This window comes from Microcaecilia unicolor, chromosome 10, assembly GCF_901765095.1.
Source record: "Microcaecilia unicolor chromosome 10, aMicUni1.1, whole genome shotgun sequence".
NCBI classification, from domain to species: Eukaryota; Metazoa; Chordata; class Amphibia; order Gymnophiona; family Siphonopidae; genus Microcaecilia; species Microcaecilia unicolor.
This window is the reverse complement of record NC_044040.1, coordinates 106,851,694-106,874,139: the sequence shown is the minus strand read 5'-3', so window position 1 is coordinate 106,874,139 and position 22,446 is coordinate 106,851,694.

The window sequence follows — 22,446 nt, the reverse complement described above, 5'->3', positions numbered from 1 at the left end:
TATATATATATATATATATATATATATATATATATATATATATATATATGTATATGTATATGTGTGTGTGTATATATATATATATATATATATCCTCAGAACAAACTATGGCAGTCATATGCTTATATATTAGTGAGCCATGGGTCAAGCCATGTCTCAACAGGCGGGGTATGGTAACTATAGTAACAAGAATATTCATAACAATGTGAGTTTTATAATACTGTAAAAATACTGTAAAAAAAAGTTTTTCTGTTCATGATGTATGCTTTGTGTTAAGCACAAATTTCCGGGAAGACAGGTTAACTCCCTTTGAAATTCTGTTTGGCAGACTGTATATGATCCCTCAGGTTTGCCCCACTGGAAAAGAGTCATGAGGGGGCTGAGGAATCATTAGCAACAAGAATGTTAATTAACACAAGAGGTTTCTCTGTTTAATGTGATTCCAGATCAGTTTGAACATCCTGAACATACTGAGCCTGAAAAGGTTCAAGCAGGAGACTGGGTCCTAATCAAGGTCATCAAGAGAAAGAACTGGGCCTCACCCCACTGGGAAGGTCCATATCAAGTACTCTTGAGGAACAAAGTACTTGGGTACACCTGTCACACTGCAAGAAGATAGCAGGACCTGGAGCTGAGATCAGGAAAACAGAATAGACCAAGTGACTATCCAGCATTACTTGTCTACCAGTTCAGTCCAGTAAGTCCTGCAGGCCGCCTGCACCTAGGGGCTCAACCTCTGGGAAACGGTGGTCAGAGCAGGTGAAGTTCTAGTTCTGCTCATTTTAGCCTGTTCATCTATAGCTTCAGTTCCAGTCTGGGTGCTCAGATCCTGCTTGTACTACTTGTGACAACCAACATTCTCGCAAGGGTGAGCCCGGCTAAGAAAACAAGAACCCAAGTGAGAATTTAGGGTCAAACTGGAGGTCTTGACATCAGATCCAGATGACCCACGTGAACAACTGACTGAAACCACAGTTTGGAGTCCATTTTGATGACTGGAAAACAGGAGAGCAATCAGGACCTTAATTGATAGACAGACAACAATCAGACTGGTCCTAGGAGCAATCTGTGGTATGACTCTAGGATCATCCTCCTGTTCCAGGTTTTGGACGCAGTAAAAAGGACATCAAATCCAGGAGCCTCCATGAATTTGTGAACTGAAACCAAAAGGGTTCAACAGAGGATAAATGACTCTAGGACATAGTATTTCATGACTATACAGGAACATCACATTTTGGTTGCAAACAAATGTTAAAATTCAAAGTAAATCAGTGTTACAAGTTGTTTTTATCTGCTATATGTTGTAACACAATCAGTTAGCCTCTGAAACAAAGAGCTAAGGGAAACATTCATGGTAAGATATTTTCCTTGGACAGTCAGATAAAGGAAATAATGCACTACATAAATTGTTCCATCCCATTGTGATGGTATTGATTGGTCATTCTTGCTCACGGTAGTATGCTGGGTTAAGAGAAAATTTTCACCAAGATCTATAGAGGCTATGATGTCATACTCTAAGTGACCATACGGCATTAATGTGGGAACAACCTTTGTCCCTGAGCAGTTGGAGATGGCACTGGTCTCTAGGGGTGGTGCATGTCATACTTATGCGAGAGAAGGCATATGAGTGGGATTGCAAGCCTACTAAAACTAGAGCAAAGCCAGACTCAATCCAAAAGCTCCCAAACTGAATAGAACAGATGCCAAATGACCGTAGGAAACTCGATAAATGGTGAATACCTAGCACCCAAAATAAAAGATGAGCAGGAGCAAACAATTAATAATGGTGAGTTATTTACTCATAATAGTCACATTTCTTATTAGCTGACATGCTCCAAGGTTACATGTCCACTATTCCTAGGCTCATACAGTTAGATATACCTATGTAAAATGGTCTAATATCCTTACTATTTTTGTTTTTCATAGAATGAAAGGGAGGAAATGTTGTGAAAAAATGAAATCATTCTATGTATGTATTGTGATTATGCTTACCTTAGAGAAATGCATTGTCAGGTTCTCAGGTTCACAGCCCGCAGGGCCGGGCTCTGGAGCAAATGTGAGCCCTTGGGCTGCTGCCGAGGAGCGGCAGCAGCAGGCAAAACCCACCAACCTATACTGGGCAAGCACACCGGCACCGGCAGGGACTGCAGGCACCGCCCAGCGAGCCGGAACACACGGACTGGAATCCCCCGGACTGGAGGACACAGGACTGGAACACTGGACTGGAATCCCCTGGACTGGAACACACTGGACTGGAGCACCCTGGACTGGTCCTTACAGCGTCACCTGCACTTAGCCACTGCCCCCCAAGGGTTGAGCCCCTGGGTTCGAGTGGCCGGCAGGACTTACTGGATGACACAGGGAGCAGGACTGGAAACAGAAGTACTCCTAAATCCTAAACTGACCTAAGTGCTCCCAAGCCCTAAACCAACAGAAGTGTTCCTCACAGTAAACTAACAGGGGTGCCCCTATGCCCTACACTAACAGAAGTGCAGGGAAGCCACAAGGGAAAAGCAAGGAAGAAAAAAACAAACACAAGAACTAGCAAAGGTGCTTCCTAAGCACCAAGCTACATCTGTGCCCCACAGCACTAAACTAACCAAGCACTAAACCCACAGAAGTGCTTCTAACAGAAACTAACAGGGGTGCCCCTACACCCTACACTAGCAGAAGTGCAGGGAAGCCACAAGGGAAAAGCAAGGAAGGTACAATACAAAGCTACCACAGGTGCTCATAAGCACCAAGCTATCACAGAGCTCCTACAGCACTAAACTACCAAAGGTGCTCCTAGCAGCACCAAAACCTGAAGTACTTCTATCAGCAACAAGAGGGAAAGCAGGGGAGCCAAGAGGGAAAAGCAGGGAAACTAACACAAGCAAAGCAGAAGTGCTTTAAACACAGCAGAACCAGAAGTGCTTCCAAAGCACCAAACACCGAAGGGCTTCTAAAGCCCCAAACACAGAAGGCTACTAACCCTCAAGCACAGAAGAGCTTCTAAAGCCACAGGGGAGCAACAAGGGAAAAAGCAGGGGAGCTAAACACATACAAGTCACAAGTGCACACTGCACTAACACTGACCTGGCCCTATAGCAATGTAGCAAAAGCAAACGTTGCAAAAGGCCCTGAAGGGAAGAACACCACTTCCTTATCAAGGCCCTCCCTGATGATGTCACACTCCCTAGACCAAGGCAGACAGCACACTGAAACCCAGAGAGGCGCAACCCACACCAATGGAGCACCGTGAAGCACTTGAAGCCAGTACACCCACACAGCTGTAGTAAGGTGAAACAATTAGAGTCATGCTGCTGGAAGCTGCCAGCATAGAGAGAGAGAGCTAGCTCAGAAAGGACAGACAAAAGAAACAGAAGCCAGCTAAGAAGCTGACCCCCAGGAAAAAGGTAAGTTTGAGAGGGGTTCTGACCACGATCATAACATGCATGCCATAGGCGGTCGGTGGCCCAACTGTTTGGGGAGGCTAAAGGGGGCAGGGTTAGGGGTGGGGCCAGGGGTGGCGCTTAAATCCATAATTGTCTGATCACACACAGAAAAAAAAAATAAATGTCACAATTAATACCTTTTATTAAATTTAGATATTAGCTATGTATCATATGTCAAAGAATAAAGTGGTTGCTCAAAGCATATACTAACCACAATCGCTCAACTGCAAAACACTATGCACAACTTTGTGCAAAAACACACTCTGAACCTTACTGTACCATAAATATTACACTGGGCAGAACCTAATACACCAATATACCACCCATACGGAAAATGCAGACCGTCAACAATATTGAAACAAGGGATCATAATATCACAATTCTCATGTAGAGCCACAAAACATCCTAATTCATGTTTAATGTGGGATAAAATGTCATAAATAAGTAAATAAACTTTTAATGTTGAACACCTAATTCTCAAAGTGGACATATTCCAAACACTATAATGAAAATAAAATGATCTTTTCTACCTTTGTTGTCTGGTGACTTTGTTTTTCTGATTGTGCTGGTCCAGTATCCGATTCTGCTGCTATCTGTCCTCTTAACTCCGTTTCCAGGGCTTCCTTTCCATTTATTTCTTTACTTTCCGCCTTTCTTCTTCATTTCTTGTCCTACATCCGTAAGTAAAAGCTGGGTCCTCCGCAAACTTGACTGTCCAGTCGATCCAGCTTTTGCCTATTTTCTTCATCCACGTGCAGTTTTTCTACTCTCTTCCTTTTCTGTTATCTCATCTCCTTTCTCACTCCTCCCTCCCCCTCCTTGTCCAGCAACCCTCCTCGCCCCCTACCCTCCCCTCCATCCACCCATGTCCAGCAACTCTCCTCTCCCCTTCTTCCACCATGTCCAGCAACCCTCCTCTCCCCTTCCCTCCATCCAGCAACCCTCCTCTCCCCTGCCCTCTCCTCTTCTTCCACCATGTCCAGCAACCCTCCTCTCCCCTTCCCTCCATCCACCAACCCTCCTCTCCCCTTCTTCCACCATGTCCAGCAACCCTCCTCTCCCCTTCTTCCACCATGTCCAGCAACCCTCCTCTCCCCTTCCCTCCATCCAGCAACCCTCCTCTCCCCTGCCCTCTCCTCTCCCCTTCTTCCACCATGTCCAGCAACCCTCCTCTCCCCTTCCCTCCATACAGCAACCCTCCTCTCCCCTTCTTCCACCATGTGCAGCAACCCTCATCTCCTCTCCCGTCTGCCCTGTTTCCTTCCTGCCACCCCCCCTCCCCCGCCGTACCTTTAAATATTATAGTTTTGCTGGAGTCGCGGGCAGCCGGCATTGAAGACATCGGCAGGCTTACGCCGGTTCCAGCAACCTTCCCTTCCCTCGTTGCAAGTCGGATGATGGCTCCACCCTCGTAGAAACAGGAAATACGTCAGAAGAGGGCGGAGCCATCATCCGACTTGCAACGAGGGAAGGGAACGGGAAGGCTGCTGGAACCGGCGTAAGTTTGCCGATGTCTTCAATGCCGGCTGCCCGCGACTCCAGCAAAACTATAATATTTAAAGGTACGGTGGGCGGCGGCGGCGGGGGGCGGGGCAGTGGCGGGCTGGGGAGGCTTAGCCTCCCCAAGCCTCTTATACGGGGCGCCTATGATGCATGCTATGAAATAATAGAATTAGTTAGGCCTTACTGCAGAATAGAGTAAAGAAAGGTCATGCATAGGCCATGACTTTAGTTCACTAGCTCGTTAGCAAGGAAATAGGATGAAATCATCTCAGTCAGCTGAGTATGTGAGCCTTATCTCAGTAGCCATTAGAGGGAAAAGCAAAGAAATGTTTACTTCATTAAATGTTGTCCAGAAAGTTCTGCAGCTGTGAAAAGCTTGCTAGTCAGAAGACCTTCTCAACTATATCATCGCATTGGTATGTTTTAATTAGCTAGAAGTCTACTTATCTTATTAGAGAAACATAACTTCAAAGGTAAGAAGAAGTGATTGCTTTTTACCTCATTAAAACTTAGTTAGAAACATATGCACCTGTTGATGGTTAGATAGCAAGTTCTTTGCCTATTTAAGTTAGTACTTGAGAGTTTTAGATCAGACTGCATCAGGATTTTTGCCTTGATGGATTCTCTCTGTGCACAGATCTAATAAACTGCAGAATTTGCTCAGAGTCCTGAGAGTGTGCTTTTCTTTGGTAAGAGATTCAAATTTCCCTAACACTTTACAATCACAAGTATTGTAGAGCCTGTGTGAGGAGGCCTGACCATTGCTCATTGGCCTGCAGGCACCGGTCATGACATTCCAGGGGCATAGCTACGTGGGGCCAAGGGGTCTTGGGCCCCCACAGATTTGGCTCTGCCCCCCCCCCCCCCCGTCGCTGCCCCTTTTGACCCCCCCCCCCCCACCGTTGCCAACTCTCTCCCGCCGCTGCCGTCAGGTACCTTTACTGGCGGGGGTCCCCAACCTCCGCCAGCCGAAGTCCTCTTCAGTGCCGGTCCTCCGGCGTGTTGCTGATCTGGAAGGATTCTGTTTCTGTGAGTCCTCCTGACGTCCTGCATGTAGGAACGTGCAGGACGTCAGGACTCACACAGAAACAGAATCCTTCCAGATCAGCAACGTGCCGGAGACCGGCGCTGAAGAGGACTTCGGCTGGCGGGGGTTAGGGACCCCCGCCAGCAAAGGTACCTGACGGCGGCAGGGGGAAGGAGGAGTCGAAATGGGAGGGAGAGGGGTGCCGGCAGTGGGGGGGGGGGGGGTCAAAAGTGGCAGCGGCAGTGCCAGGAGGGGTAAAATGTGCCCCCTCACCTTGGGCTCTGGACCCCCCTCCCGCCGAAGTCTGGCTACGCCCCTGTGACACGCTGCATGATAGGCACTAGAGTGTTCATCCTTTACCATCTACTGATTATTTGGCAGGACAGAGGGGCAAATGCTGTACTTGCCGCTTAGTTATTTGGATATTGTGCACAGCCGTTGCCCACATCACTGTTACAATCGCCTTTTAGCCCCCAATCGGAACAGAACAGCCGCCTTAGCCATGTGCCAATTCCATATGCCCAGCTTGTTGCTGGACTCCTATTTACCCCAGCTCGGTGACAGGGTACCACACACAAACCCCAGTAATCCAAACTGTGCCACAGTTTTAGCCCCACAGCAGCACCCTGACGTCACTCCCTCATGATCCAACCTAATAGTATGCTAATGATATGGGCGCTGTTTCAGCATGATGGAGCAAAGCAGGCAGATGGTGGGTAGTGTATGCATTTAAATGTACCTCCACCACTAACCAACCAGAGTAAACATTCAAGGAGGGGGGAGGCACATCAGGCACCCCTGCCATGAACACACATGACCCACAGTAGCGACAGGTGGAGTGACTACAGGGGTCCCACTGGACCATTTTTGCCCTTACATATGGGAGAGGGGAAGGTCCAAGGGTGCACTGGATCACTGGAGCTGACACTGCAGCCCAGGCTGCAACAGACAGCCTGGGATGCCTTGTCAGAGCAGGGGGAAGGCTCTTCCCTTAAACCTAATGGCAGCTCTGAGCTGCCATAGGATTAATGCAGTAGATGTGCCTCTGATAGAGAACATAGCTCTCTGCTCATGAAGGGGGGTATAACGCAGAACTCTATAAACAGTTATTTAAAGGTGCCTTGTTACCAAGGTGCAGGAGGCCTAACACACAGGTTGGGAGTGCCAAATTGGTACTACAGCCAGGCTAGCAATTTCAAATTAAATACACAACAAATGCCACAGTACAATAATGCTCTCTTTTCTACCACAGGGGACATTCCCAGCAGTAAGAGGCAGTTGACACACACTGGTAGCACATAAGCCCTTACCATGATGCCAATAGATGGAATTAAGGACTCAGGATGTAAGTAGACATGAGGCAGCTTGGACAGAGAAATCATATTTGTTAATTCTGTTTGTTTGGTTCAGTCCTGCAAGTGATGGAATGCCATCTGGTTTTGATTGCTCAAATGTCTAGCTTTTGCTAGACTAGAGGTTAGAAAGGTCAGAGAGAAATGAAACTTTCTTTGTCCCTTTTTGAGTGATGGATTGTTCATAATAAATATACCACATCTGGATGCCATTATGAGCAAGGCATACTGGACAGTTTCGCAGGCAGTTTAAAGGATTAGACTGAACGCTGTTTAGAAGGAGATAGTGTAGGTTTAAATAATTCTAGATGATTTAGATTTTGTCTTATAAGGAATTCTGATTTCTGCTTATTTTAAAATATGTTTTATTCTGTTTAATTAATAAGTTCTATTTCTATGTAGAATATCTTTTCAATTCAGTGTTACATCTTTGTCTGACTTTCAAGTGAGATTTGTCTGCAGTTTAAGAGGTCATCATCTGGTTTGCATTATCCACAGTCCTAGCTAGGTGAAAGAGGTCAGGGAAAGTCAACTCTTTTCTCCTTGATGAATTATAGCTAAGTGTAGGACTGGTCTTCTGAAAGTAATAACAAACCATGTCTGTGTGCCATTAAGCAAGACTGGCCCCTTGACCCCTTAATGAATGCCAGAGTCCAGTTAGCAGTTAGTATGAAGTTAGCTGAGAATTTAATAATAATAAAATGCAGGATATAGGTGCCACATTGTCTAGTTTGAGAGGCCCCAGGTCATAGGTCAGTTTAGGAAATATCTCAAACCTATGTAACTGATATTTTTAAGTAATGTGTAAGTAATAATTAGTTCAAGACAGGGTAATCAATCTATTTTTTACCATAAGTACATAAGTACATAAGTAGTGCCATACTGGGAAAGACCAAAGGTCCATCTAGCCCAGCATCCTGTCACCGACAGTGGCCAATCCAGGTCAAGGGCACCTGGCACGCTCCCCAAACGTAAAAACATTCCAGACAAGTTATACCTAAAAATGCGGAATTTTTCCAAGTCCATTTAATAGCGGTCTATGGACTTGTCCTTTAGGAATCTATCTAACCCCTTTTTAAACTCCGTCAAGCTAACCGCCCGTACCACGTTCTCCGGCAACGAATTCCAGAGTCTAATTACACGTTGGGTGAAGAAAAATTTTCTCCGATTTGTTTTAAATTTACCACACTGTAGCTTCAACTCATGCCCTCTAGTCCTAGTATTTTTGGATAGCGTGAACAGTCGCTTCACATCCACCCGATCCATTCCACTCATTATTTTATACACTTCTATCATATCTCCCCTCAGCCGTCTCTTCTCCAAGCTGAAAAGCCCTAGCCTTCTCAGCCTCTCTTCATAGGAAAGTCGTCCCATCCCCACTATCATTTTCATCGCCCTTCGCTGTACCTTTTCCAATTCTACTATATCTTTTTTGAGATACGGAGACCAGTACTGAACACAATACTCCAGGTGCGGTCGCACCATGGAGCGATACAACGGCATTATAACATCCGCACACCTGGACTCCATACCCTTCCTAATAACACCCAACATTCTATTCGCTTTCCTAGCCGCAGCAGCACACTGAGCAGAAGGTTTCAGCGTATCATCGACGACGACACCCAGATCCCTTTCTTGATCCGTAACTCCTAACGCGGAACCTTGCAAGACGTAGCTATAATTCGGGTTCCTCTTACCCACATGCATCACTTTGCACTTGTCAACATTGAACTTCATCTGCCACTTGCACGCCCATTCTCCCAGTCTCGCAAGGTCCTCCGGTAATCGTTCACATTCCTCCTGCGACTTGACGACCCTGAATAATTTTGTGTCATCGGCGAATTTAATTACCTCACTAGTTATTCCCATCTCTAGATCATTTATAAATACATTAAAAAGCAACGGACCCAGCACAGACCCCTGCGGGACCCCACTAACTACCCTCCTCCACTGAGAATACTGGCCACGCAATCCTACTCTCTGCTTCCTATCTTTCAACCAGTTCTTAATCCATAATAATACCCTACCTCCGATTCCATGACTCTGCAATTTCTTCAGGAGTCTTTCGTGCGGCACTTTGTCAAACGCCTTCTGAAAATCCAGATATACAATATCAACCGGCTCCCCATTGTCCACATGTTTGCTTACCCCATCAAAAAAATGCATTAGATTGGTGAGGCAAGACTTCCCTTCACTAAATCCGTGCTGACTTTGTCTCATCAGTCCATGTTTTTGTATATGCTCTGCAATTTTATTCTTAATAATAGCCTCCACCATCTTGCCTGGCACCGACGTCAGACTCACCGGTCTATAATTTCCCGGATCTCCTCTGGAACCCTTCTTAAAAATCGGAGTAACATTGGCTACCCTCCAGTCTTCTGGTACTACACTCGATTTTAGGGACAGATTGCATATTTCTAACAGTAGCTCCGCAAGTTCATTTTTTAGTTCTATTAATACTCTGGGATGAATACCATCAGGTCCCGGTGATTTACTACTCTTCAGCTTGCTGAACTGACCCATTACATCCTCCAAGGTTACAGAGAATTTGTTTAGTTTCTCCGACTCCCCCGCTTCAAATATTCTTTCCGGCACCGGTGTCCCCCCCAAATCCTCCTCGGTGAAGACCGAAGCAAAGAATTCATTTAATTTCTCCGCTACGGCTTTGTCCTCCTTGATCGCCCCTTTAACACCATTTTCGTCCAGCGGCCCAACCGACTCTTTGGCCGGTTTCCTGCTTTTAATGTATCTAAAAAAATTTTTACTATGTATTTTTGCTTCCAGCGCTAATTTCTTCTCAAAGTCCTTTTTTGCCCTCCTTATCTCCGCTTTGCATTTGGCTTGGCATTCCTTATGATCTATCCTGTTACTTTCAGTTGGTTCTCTTCTCCACTTTCTGAAGGATTGTTTTTTGGCTCTAATGATTTCCTTTATCTTACTGTTTAGCCACGCCGGCTGACGTTTAGTCTTTTTTCCCTTTTTTCTAATACGTGGAATATATTTCTCCTGAACCTCCAGGATGGTGTTTTTAAACAGCATCCACGCCTGATGCAAGTTTTTTACTCTGCGAGCTGCTCCTTTCAGTCTTTTTTTCACCATTTTTCTCATTTTGTCGTAATCACCTTTTCTATAGTTAAACGCTAGCGTACTTGATTTCCTAGTTTCACTTCCTTCAATGCCAATATCAAAACCGATCATATTATGATCACTGTTATCAAGCGGCCCTCGTATCGTTACCCCCTGCACTAGATCATGAGCACCACTAAGGACTAAGTCTAGTATTTTTCCTTCTCTTGTCGGCTCCTGAACTAGCTGTTCCATGAAGCTGTCCTTGATTTCATCAAGAAATCCTATGTCCCTTGCGTGTACAGATGTTACATTAACCCAGTCTATATGCGGGTAATTGAAATCCCCCATTATTATTGTGTTGCCCAGTTTGTTTGCGTCCCTGATTTCCTTTAACATTTCCGCATCCGTCTGTTCGTCCTGGCCAGGCGGACGGTAGTACACTCCTATCACTATCCCTTTCCCCTTTGCACAGTGATTCCAAGTGAGAAAGGGGGGCTAGAAGGGTGTAGGACTCTATATAAAGGAGAGCAGAAGAAGCTTACAAGAGAGAAGGAGCTGAGAAGAGCAGGAGCTGAGACGAGAGAGACAAGACACAGAGAGCTGAAGAGAAGGAGAGACCTAGTGCTGATGTCCTACTTTGTTTGCTGGCAAATAAAGAAGATTTCTCTCTCATTCTGGTGTGTGGTGTTTGACTCCTGAAGTACCACAGATTCTGCTAACAATAGTGGTAATTCCTGCAACAATTCCTGGTGTCAGAAGTGGGATACGAATCCTGCATCAATTTCTGGCACCCAACTGACTGAGGAACATTGGCCGGGTATGTATTCTGTATGCTGTATTGTAATCCTAGCTAGGAAACTGTAAACCAGCCCCTCAAAAGTTGAGGGAAGGGGAGTCTGATCAACTCTCAGCAAAGGCCTTAGTACCTTCTAGTCTAGTGGGGACTAGCAGGGAAACCGCCAGAGCTTACCTGTATCTGAGAAATCTGAAATTGTTGGGTGGGATTTTTGTACAGTGTGTGTGATGCATGAATGATTAAATGAGTGTGGACTTCTTATAGCTGCGGTTCCAGTTAATGCGAGTTCAACTGGCCAGCGATGGAAGGAAGCGATTGTTGTTTGTCTACCTTGTGTCTCTGGATGTGTGGACCCCTTACCACACTTCCAAAAATTTCCCTTCCTTTCTGTGTGTTGTAACTGTAAGCATTATGGGGGGGACATCGTCTAGTCAAACTGGTACTCCCCTAGATTGTATGCTTAAGAATTTTAAGAAAGGATTTTTAGCTAATGATTATAGACAGACTTTAAGCTTAAGTACTCTACGAACTTTGTGTGAAGTTGAGTGGGCATCTATGGGAGTGGGGTGGCCCCCTGGTGGCAGCTTAGATATTGAAGTAATCCGGAAGGTCTACAGCATAGTTATAGGAGAACCAGAATATCTTGAACAACTCCCCTATATAGATTCCTGGGACAGCCTTGTTACTGACCCTCCCTCTTGGTTGAAAACTTATATGGGATCCCCGGTAAAGTTCATGCTGGGCCGCGTTCAAAGAAAGATTATTAGAAAATCTAAACTGGAGGAGGGAAAGAGTCCCAGGAAGCCCATCATCCAATCGGTGGCTTCCGCCCCTACCCTGTCCGAGAAACCCATACTCTCTGATGACCCCTCAGATCTTGAGCCACCACCTTATGGCCCATTGTTGGGGTTCCGCTCCACCCCCAGAGATCCACGGAGTCCAGCCCAAGCCTCTCCAGCACAGGCTTCTCCGGATAGTTCCTCCCCTTCTGTGCAAACCCCGCCACATCCTAGGTTGGACTTTTCAGCCAGCATCTACCCTTCTCTGCCACATCCTTCCCTGCTAACCTCCCATGACCCGCTTTGGGCCCCATTCCCTGACTCCTCAACTCCCGACAGCCCAGCCTTTCCCTCTAGTACCCCTTCCCACTCATCAGGGGCTCAGCATCCCTTTCAATGGACTGAATCACCTGTGATCACCACTCAGTCTATGAGTACCCCTCCCCATCCCTCAGGGGTTCAACACACCTCCCCTGAATGGGTTAGACCTGCTGCAATCACCTTTGAGCATGATAAGGGGGTAGCTCCTAGCTCTACCTCAGGTTCCATTCCCACCTCCTTGAGAGCTCTGCCACTCCGTCAGGTAACCACCACTCGACCGGATCCTAATAATCAGGGTCAGGTTATACAGGCCTACCAGTATGTACCCTTCACAACCACCGATCTCCTGAATTGGAAGACGCATTACCCCTCTTATACTGAAAAGCCTCAGGCAGTGGTGGACCTAGTGGCTAGTATTATGGCCACCCATAACCCAACTTGGACTGACTGTCAACAGCTCCTCCTGACCCTCTTCACAACTGAGGAGAGGCGGAAGATTTTACAAAATGCTGAGGCCATCACGCGAGCACGTGCCCCTGAGGGGACACAGGACCTAGAGGAATGGGTTAGAACTCGGTTCCCTCGCGCAGCTCCAGCTTGGGATCCAAATAATGGGCAGCACTATGAACTGTTGTCTGGCTATTGCCAGGACTTGCTGGAAGGTATGAAGAAAGGCGTAAAGAGGCCCATTAATCTGGCAAAGGTCTCTGAAATTCTCCAAAGGGCAACTGAATCCCCTGGGGCCTTTTAGAGCGACTAATTGAAGCCTACAGAACATACACCCCATTCGACCCTGAGGCACTAGAAAACCAGAGAATGGTGAATAGTGCATTGGTGGCCCAGAGTATGCCAGATATCCGGAAGAAGCTGCAGCGTCAGGAGGGATTCGCAGGGATGAATACCACCCAGCTAATTGAGATCGCAACAAAGGTTTTCGTTAATAGGGATCAGGAGATGCGCCGAGAGGCTGACCGGAAGATGCAGAAGAAGGCCGACCTCTTGGCGGCAGCCATTACTAATTCCACCCTTAACCGAGGTTGACCTCTAGCCAATGGGAAGCCAAAGTGGGACCCCGGACCGCCAGCCCGGCCTCGAGATTCCTTCAATCAATCCCGGCCACGAGGGGAGAATCCCAGACCACGATTTGAGAGGGATCAGTGCGCCTACTGCAGGGAAAGAGGGCACTGGAAAGATGAATGCCCCCAGAAGCGCCAGGGACTGAGAAGGGGACCAGGAGATCAAGGAAGCCGAGGGCGAGTTCGAGAGGGAAGGTATGAGCCTTCTGAATCTGACATCATTGGGATAGCCGAGATGGCAGAATGGGATGAATAGGACAGACCGGGTTCCTACAAACTGGGCTCCCAGGAACCCATGGTCAAGCTAACCATAGGGAGCCGCTCAATTCCATTCATGATTGATACAGGAGCTGAACACTCTGTTGTGACGGAGCGATTAGCGCCTGTGTCTGGAAAAACTGTCCGAGTGGTGGGAGCCACGGGGGTGCAGAACCGGAGGCCCTTCCTGACGACCCGTAGATGCCAATTAGGCTCACACACAGTCACTCATGAATTCCTGTATATGCCAGACTGTCCAATCCCTTTGTTAGGCCGGGACCTGCTGTCCAAGCTTAGGGCCCAAATTTCCTTTGACTCTGATGGCCAGACTTCAGTCTCCTTTCGGCCCCCGACATCCAGCCCTAAGGGCATATTGAGTTTCTGCTGCCCCCTTGAAGAAGAATGGCGGCTGCATCAGTCGCATGGCCAAGTTGACCTACCCCTGGCCGACAGCTTCCAGGTCAATGGGGTATGGGCAGAAGATAATCCCCCAGGGTTGGCCCGAAATATTCCTCCTGTCCATGTAGACTTACTTCCAAGTGCCCGGCCAATCCGTCTTCGTCAATACCCAATTCCCCGAAAGGCTCTGGAAGGGATTCAAGCACATCTGAATCATCTGTTATCCCATGGAATCATTCGACCTTGCCAGTCTCCATGGAATATGCCACTGTTGCCAGTTCAGAAGCCAGGGACTGAGGACTACCGGCCAGTCCAAGACTTACAAGTGGTCAACAAATCCACTATTTCATTACACCCTGTAGTGCCTAATCCATATGTCCTGCTTGGATTGATACCTTCTGGAGCTACCCATTTCACGACACTGGACCTAAAAGATGCCTTCTTTTGTATTCGGGTGGCCCCCGCCAGTCAACTGCTTTTCGCCTTTCAATGGGAAAACCCAGTAACAGGACGGAAGCTTCAGTATACATGGCCCCGCCTGCCACAGGGGTTCAAGAACTCCCCCACCATTTTTGGGACTGCCCTAGGACAAGACCTTAAGACTTTTAAATCTGAGCCTTCCAGGCGAGTTTTACTCCAGTATGTAGATGACCTCCTGATTGCAGCAGTGACCCAGGAAGAGTGTTTCGAGGCTACCAGAGAATTGCTGGAGTTACTCTTGGATGCGGGCTATAAGGTCTCACGCTCGAAGGCCCAACTCTGTCAGTCAGAAGTGAAGTATCTGGGCTTCTGCATTTCCCAGGGAAGTCGGAGACTGGATGTCAGTAGGAAGCAAGCGGTTGCTGCAATTCCCCAACCCAAGTCCAGAAGGGAAGTTAGGGAATTTCTGGGAGCAGCCGGATTCTGCAGAATTTGGATTCCAAATTTTGCACTGATGGTGAAACCCCTTTACCAGGCCACAAAGGGGGGTGAAAAGGAACCATTTGAATGGGGACCTATTGCTCAACAATCCTTTATCGCCATAAAGAAAGCCCTACTCCAAGCCCCTGCGTTAGGCCTTCCTGATGTGGAGAAACCTTTCTCACTGTATGTCCACGAGCGACAGGGGGTTGCTCTGGGTGTGCTGACCCAGATGATGGGATCCTGGCAGAGGCCTGTTGCATACCTGTCTAAACAGCTGGATGGAGTGGCTAAAGGATGGCCAGCCTGCCTGAGGGCCATTGCAGCAACAGCCTTACTGGTCCAGGAAGCTGACAAGTTGACCTTGGGGCAAGAACTGGTTGTCAAAGTCCCCCACGCAGTTCTCACCCTCATGGAGTACAAGGGCAACCACTGGTTTACAAATAGCCGCATGGTTAAGTACCAAGCCAGCTTATGTGAGAATCCACGGATACACCTGGAAACAGTGGCTACATTCAATCCCGCCACTCTTTTGCCAGCATCTGAGGGACCACCAGATCATGACTGTATCCAAACCATGGATGAAGTGTACTCCAGTCGACCAGATCTCAAAGATGTTCCTTGGAGGGACCCAGATGTAATTTATTTCACAGATGGAAGCAGTTACGTGGAGAACTCCAAGCGATTGGCAGGCTATGCTGTGGTGACAGAGGACAAGGTGATAGAAGCAAGGGCCCTGCCCCAAGAAACTTCAGCCCAGAAAGCAGAACTTGTGGCCCTCATACGAGCTCTGGAGCTAGCAGCAGGACTGGTGACCAACATTTATACTGATTCCAAGTATGTCTTCACAACTCTACACGCTCATGGAGCTTTGTATAAGGAAAAGGGACTCATAAATGCCGCAGGCCAACCTGTTAAGTATGGACCTGAAATACTTCAGTTGCTAGAGGCCGTTTGGGCCCCTAAAAAGGTAGCTGTCATTCACTGTCGGGGACACCAAAGGACAGATACTCCAGTGGCCCGAGGGAACCGCCATGCTGATCGGGTGGCCAAGGAAGCTGCTCGAGGACCTCCAGCAGGTACTGTGACCCCCCTGTTCCAAATTCGACTGCAAGAATGGACACCTATATACACCCAAACGGAAGAGAAATGGGCTCAAGAAGAAGGGGCAGTAAGGAGACCTGATGGCTGGTTACATCTCCCTGATACCAGAGTTCTGGTGCCACGCCACCTAGCTTGGCCTATAGTGTCTCAAGCTCATGACTTGTCACACTTAGGGAAAACAGCACTAGCCCGCCTACTCAGTCGAGTAGTGGTCCTGGAAGGATTGGATAATCTGGTTGCCACTGCCTCTGCCCGATGTACTCTCTGTGCCCAGAATAATGCTCGTCAGGGACCCCGTATTCCACCAGGAGTTCAGTCTAGAGGACTAACACCCTTTGAGTCCCTAGTCATAGACTTCACAGAAATGCCCAGGAGCGGTAGGTTCCGATACCTCTTGGTCATGGTCTGTACTTTCTCTGGGTGGGTGGAAGCAAACCCTACAGTCACCGAGAAAGCCACAGAAGTAGCTCGAGCCCTCCTTAGGGATGTCATCCCCAGGTATAGACTGCCCCTTGCCATAGGCTCAGATAATGGTCCCGCCTTTGTTGAAGCCACACTTCAGGCCCTGTCCCGCGCATTGCGCATTACCTGGAAATTGCATTGTGCTTACCGTCCCCAGAGTTCAGGGCAGGTTGAGCGGGCAAACAGAACCTTGAAAAATAGCCTAGCAAAGATTTGTCAGGAAACCCAACTGAAATGGCCATAGGCACTGCCACTAGCCCTCTTCCGCCTCTGATGCACCCCAACTAAAGGAACGGCCCTCTCTCCCTTTGAAATTGTGTATGGGAAGCTCCCAGCCATTTTGCAGGGAATTAAGGGAGACATAGGGACTTTAGGGTCTGCCCAGGTGCAGGAGCAGGTAGCCCTCTTGGGCCGGATAATTTCTGAGCTTCAGTCTTATGTGAGAGAAATAAACCCTGTCCCCTTCCAGGCTCAGGTACATTCCTTCCTGCCAGGGGATAGAGTTTGGGTGAAAGACTGGAGGCTCCAGCCCTTGGGGCCCTGGTGGAAAGGACCTTTTACTGTTTTGCTTTCTACCCCTACAGCTGTGAAGGTCGCAGGGATAACTCCATGGGTCCATTGGTCTCGAATCAAGTCTGCTGACCAGACTGAGCCCAGCACGGATCAGACGGAGCCTAAACAGTGGAGAGCAGAAAGTGATCCAGCGGAGCCATTGAAGCTGCGCTTGACCCGAACCAAAGAATCTACTAGCTGAAAAGAAGGGTCAACTGCATACCGCAGGAGCTGCTGGACTTCGGCTTCATACTGAGACTCTTTCTTGCCTGATTCTGGCTTTCCTGGAATTTGAGAGCTTGATCCTTGTCAGTTGAGGGTCTATCCCAACTGGTATAAGAACTCAAAGACTGAGAACATTATATTAGAGTAATCTGTGACTAGCACAGACTGTTGGAATATTATTGCTTGATTAGTTTGCTGTATTTGTTTTAGATTAGGAAGAAAGAAGAGTTTGAGTTGTGAGACTTATCTCTGCATAAGCTGATTTTAGTCTCAAAGGGGGGAATGAGGCAGCTTGGACAGAGAAATCATATTTGTTAATTCTGTTTGTTTGGTTCAGTCCTGCAAGTGATGGAATGCCATCTGGTTTTGATTGCTCAAATGTCTAGCTTTTGCTAGACTAGAGGTTAGAAAGGTCAGAGAGAAATGAAACTTTCCTTTGTCCCTTTTTGAGTGATGGATTGTTCATAATAAATATACCACATCTGGATGCCATTATGAGCAAGGCATACTGGACAGTTTCGCAGGCAGTTTAAAGGATTAGACTGAATGCTGTTTAGAAGGAGATAGTGTAGGTTTAAATAATTCTAGATGATTTAGATTTTGTCTTATAAGGAATTCTGATTTCTGCTTATTTAAAATATGTTTTATTCTGTTTAATTAATAAGTTATATTTCTATGTAGAATATCTTTTCAATTCAGTGTTACATCTTTGTCTGACTTTCAAGTGAGATTTGTCTGCAGTTTAAGAGGTCATCATCTGGTTTGCATTATCCACAGTCCTAGCTAGGTGAAAGAGGTCAGGGAAAGTCAACTCTCTTCTCCTTGATGAATTATTTTATTTTTCAAGGAATAAACCATGATTAGGTGGGGATTGTACTTTAAAATGTTCCTTTCTGTTTTGGGTACAAGTCAGGTTAAAATTGACTTTGAAATTCTCTGTATAGGAAGTTTTGCATTTACTTCTATGGGGGAGGGAGATTCTCAGAGAAAAAAAAATGTCTTTCTCTGACAAGCTGATTGGTTGAGTGATGTCAGATCCTCTAGGGGGGGTGAGTTGCCAGGGAGACTGGGTGAGCTGAAGAGAAAGGCTGGCTGAACATGGAGAGTGAGACAGAGAAACGTATGCTGAGTGTGTGAAAAGTAAGAATTAAGGCATGGATTTTATGAGTTTAAAGTGAAATGTGACTTGGAAAAGGGTACTTGGATAGTAAAAGTGAGTGAAAATGAGATGATTTGAGCTGAGAAGTGAGTACTTAAATGAACCAGACTGCCTTTTCCATGGTTGTGTTTCTGAATACATGTGAGGTAAACTGTTCCATATCATCATGCTGATCAATCCATAGACTGGTGGGTTGTGTCCATCTACCAGCAGGTGGGGATAGAGAGCAATCCTTTTGCCTCCCTATATGTGGTCATGTGCTGCCGGAAACTCCTCAGTATGTTCTCTATCTCAGCAGGTGGTGGTCACACACAGCAGCAGCTCTGGCTAGGTCTCCAAGCCTAATTTTTAGGTTTTGTTGAGTACCTGGGGTTGAGGGCTCTTATTGAGCAAGTGCAAACCTGGTGGCGCCAGGTCCCTCCTTTTCTCCCCCCCTCCCGCTGGCTCCGTTAAAAAAAAAAAAAAATTTTGAACCTCCTTAAGGGCGTTTATTTCGACGTTTATTTAAACGTTTATTGCAGCTACTCACTGGGACACCAGGTCGTTACAGCTCGGAGCGAGAAGCAGGTAATTTTTACCTTTTTATAGCGGGCAGGGGGTTCCCCGATCGATCTCCACGTGGCCTATGGCGTCGGGGGGCGAGGGCGCGAAGAATCGCTCCCCGGACCGCGTGTGCGCTTCTAGTGGGGATGCTGTGGTCTTAAAGTCTGACTCGCCCTTGTTGGGTGTCAGTTCGGAGGCCAGTCAGTGTCCCGGGTCTTCCTCCGGTGCGGCGGTTTTTCCCGCCATAAACGCCCATCCCCCGCTGCTCGCCTCCGCCATCTTGGCCGGCCACGCTGCTCGGACGGCTTCTTTTTGGGCCGCCCTTGAGCTGGGAGACGTTAATGCCATGGCCGCCCTTGATTTAGGCGACGGCAAAAAAGCGGCTAAAGTTAAGCGCCGTTCTTCCCGCGCGGCTCCTTCGCGGAGTGTTGTGCCGGACGCCATCTTGGATGCGCAGCATGTTTCTCCCCCGCTCTTGCGAGCGCCGGTTGAGGGTGCGTCTAGGGCTGTGGCCCAGGCGGCTGAAGTGCACAGTCTGGGGGGTTTCTCCCCCGAATTTATTTTGCTGCTGCATCAGGCCTTCCTTATGCAGAACGCTGCCCCTTCTCCCTTGTCCGATAAAGGGGTTGAGGCCCCCGGAAGTAAACGCCCTCGGGTGGATTCCCAGGCCTTAGAGGACTTTGTCTCCTCTGATGTAGATGAGGGCAGCGTATCTGAGTTCTCCCAACAGTCCTTTGCGGATTCCTTGGAGGAGACGGATTCCCGCTCGGATGGAGCGGATGACCCCTCTGCAGCGCGGATCTTTCGCTCAGAGGATTTGCCCAACCTGTTACTGCAGACCATGAGCATTTTGAAGATTTCCTCTCCAGAGGACGTCTCTCCCTCAGCCCCTGTTGGCTCCGCCATTATGCTGGGGACGAAGCGCCCGCCTAGAACCTTCCACATGCATGATGCCATGCACACCTTAATTTCGGCTCAATGGGATGTCCCGGAAGCGAGCCTCAAAGTGGCTAGGGCTATGTCCCGCCTCTATCCTTTGCCTGAAAGTGAACGGGAAGCCTTTCTTTGGCCTACCGTGGATTCTTTAATCACTGCGGTGACTAAGAAAACGGCGTTGCCGGTGGAAGGTGGCACGGCCCTAAAGGACGCCCAAGACAGAAGATTGGAGGCGGCCTTAAGGTCGTCCTTCGAGGCGGCTGCCTTAAGTTTGCAGGCCTCAGTTTGCGGCTCCTATGTGGCCAGGGCGTGCCTGACGATTGTGCAGCGGGCTTCCCCCTCGGATCCTTCCTTGAGGGCTGATTGGCCGGCCCTGGAATCGGGCTTGGCTTATTTGGCAGACTTACTGTATGATGTCTTGAGAGCCTCGGCTAAAGGTATGGCTCAGACAGTCTCTGCGCGGCGGTGGCTTTGGCTGAAACATTGGTCTGCTGACCATGCCTCTAAGTCCCGCCTGGCTAAGTTGCCTTTTAAAGGCAAGCTGCTCTTTGGGGTCGAGCTGGACAAAATTGTGACCGATCTCGGCACATCTAAGGGCAAGAGGTTACCAGAGGTCAGGGCTCGGGCCAGTGCTCGCCCCGGTATCTCCAGAGGACGGTTTCAGGAAGCCCGTCGGTACCGCCCAGGCAAGTCGGGCTCCTCTGCCCCCTCTTCCTTCAAGAGGAATTTCTCCCCCAAGCAGCATTCCTTTCGCAGAGACCGCCGTCCCGGAGGTGCGCCCTCCAGTCCTCCCCCAGGGTCTCGTACCCAATGACGGGGTCCTGGTCCATGGCCCAGTGCAGATTGGAGGACGCCTGTCCTCGTTTCTGGGCAAGTGGACCAGGGTAACTTCAGACGCTTGGGTGCTGGAAGTCATCAGAGACGGCTACAAGCTAGAGTTCTGCCGACCCTTAAGAGACGGGTTTGTACTCTCTCCCTGCAAGTCTCCGGTCAAAGCTGTGGCAGTGCAGCAGACCTTGGACAATCTGATCCGCCTGGGTGCGGTCGTTCCGGTGCCAGAAAATCAGCTTGGCAAGGGACGTTACTCCATTTACTTTGTGGTACCAAAGAAAGGAGGTTCTGTACGGCCTATCCTTGACCTCAATCGGGCCTTGAAAGTTCGGCACTTTCGCATGGAGACTCTCCGCTCTGTTATAGCGGCAGTGAAGGCAGGGGAGTTCCTGGCATCCTTGGACATCAAGGAAGCGTACTTGCATATTCCCATCTGGCCTCCTCATCAACGCTTTCTGCGTTTTGCAGTCCTGGGCCGACACTTCCAGTTCAGAGCCCTCCCGTTCGGGTTGGCTACTGCTCCGCGGACCTTCTCCAAAGTAATGGTGGTCATCGCGGCCTTCCTGTGAAAGGAAGGAGTACAAGTCCATCCTTATCTGGACGACTGGTTGATCCGAGCCCCCTCTTATGCAGAGTGCGGCAAAGCTGTGGACCGGGTGATTGCTCTTTTGAGCTCCCTGGGGTGGATCATCAACTGGGAGAAAAGCCAGCTGCGCCCGACTCAGTCCCTGGAGTATCTGGGAGTTTGATTCGACACCCAAGTAGGCAGAGTGTTCCTGCCGGACAATCGGATTGTCAAACTTCAGGCTCAGGTGGACCAGTTCCTAGTAGCCTCTCCTCTTCGGGCTTGGGACTATGTGCAGCTGTTGGGCTCTATGACGGCCACGATGGAAATAGTGCCCTGGGCCAGGGCTCATATGAGACCACTACAACACTCTCTGCTGCAGCGCTGGACTCCGGTGTCGGAGGATTATGCTGTGCGCCTTCCCTTGGACCCAGCAGTGCGCAAGGCGCTGAGCTGGTGGCTGAAGGCAGACAAGTTGTCTGCAGGGATGCCTCTTGTGACCCCGGAGTGGATTGTCGTCACGACGGACGCCTCTTTGACGGGCTGGGGAGCCCACTGCTTGGGAAGGACAGCGCAGGGGCTCTGGTCTCCTGCAGAGGCAAAGTGGTCTATCAACCTCCTGGAATTCAGAGCCATTCGGTTGGCGCTTTTGGAGTTCATCCCGGTACTGGCGTTGAAGCCAGTACAGGTCCTGTCAGACAATGCCACGGCTGTGGCCTATGTCAACCGCCAGGGAGGTACCAAGAGCGCCCCTCTAGCCAAGGAAGCCATGAATCTATGCCAGTGGGCGGAAGCGAACCTGGAACAACTGTCAGCGGCCCACATTGCCGGAGTCATGAATGTCAAGGCGGACTTTCTCAGTCGCCATACCTTGGATCCCGGAGAGTGGCAGTTATCGGCTCAGGCGTTCTTGGACATCACGAAGCGCTGGGGCCAGCCGAGCCTAGATCTGATGGCGTCATCGGCCAATTGCCAAGTGCCGCACTTTTTCAGCAGAGGACGGGACCCTCGATCTCTGGGAGTAGATGCTCTTCTCCAACAGTGGCCGACACAAGAGCTTCTCTATGTGTTCCCGCCCTGGCCCATGTTGGGCAGGGTACTAGACCGGGTGGCAAAGCATCCGGGCCAGATAATCCTGGTGGGTCCGGACTG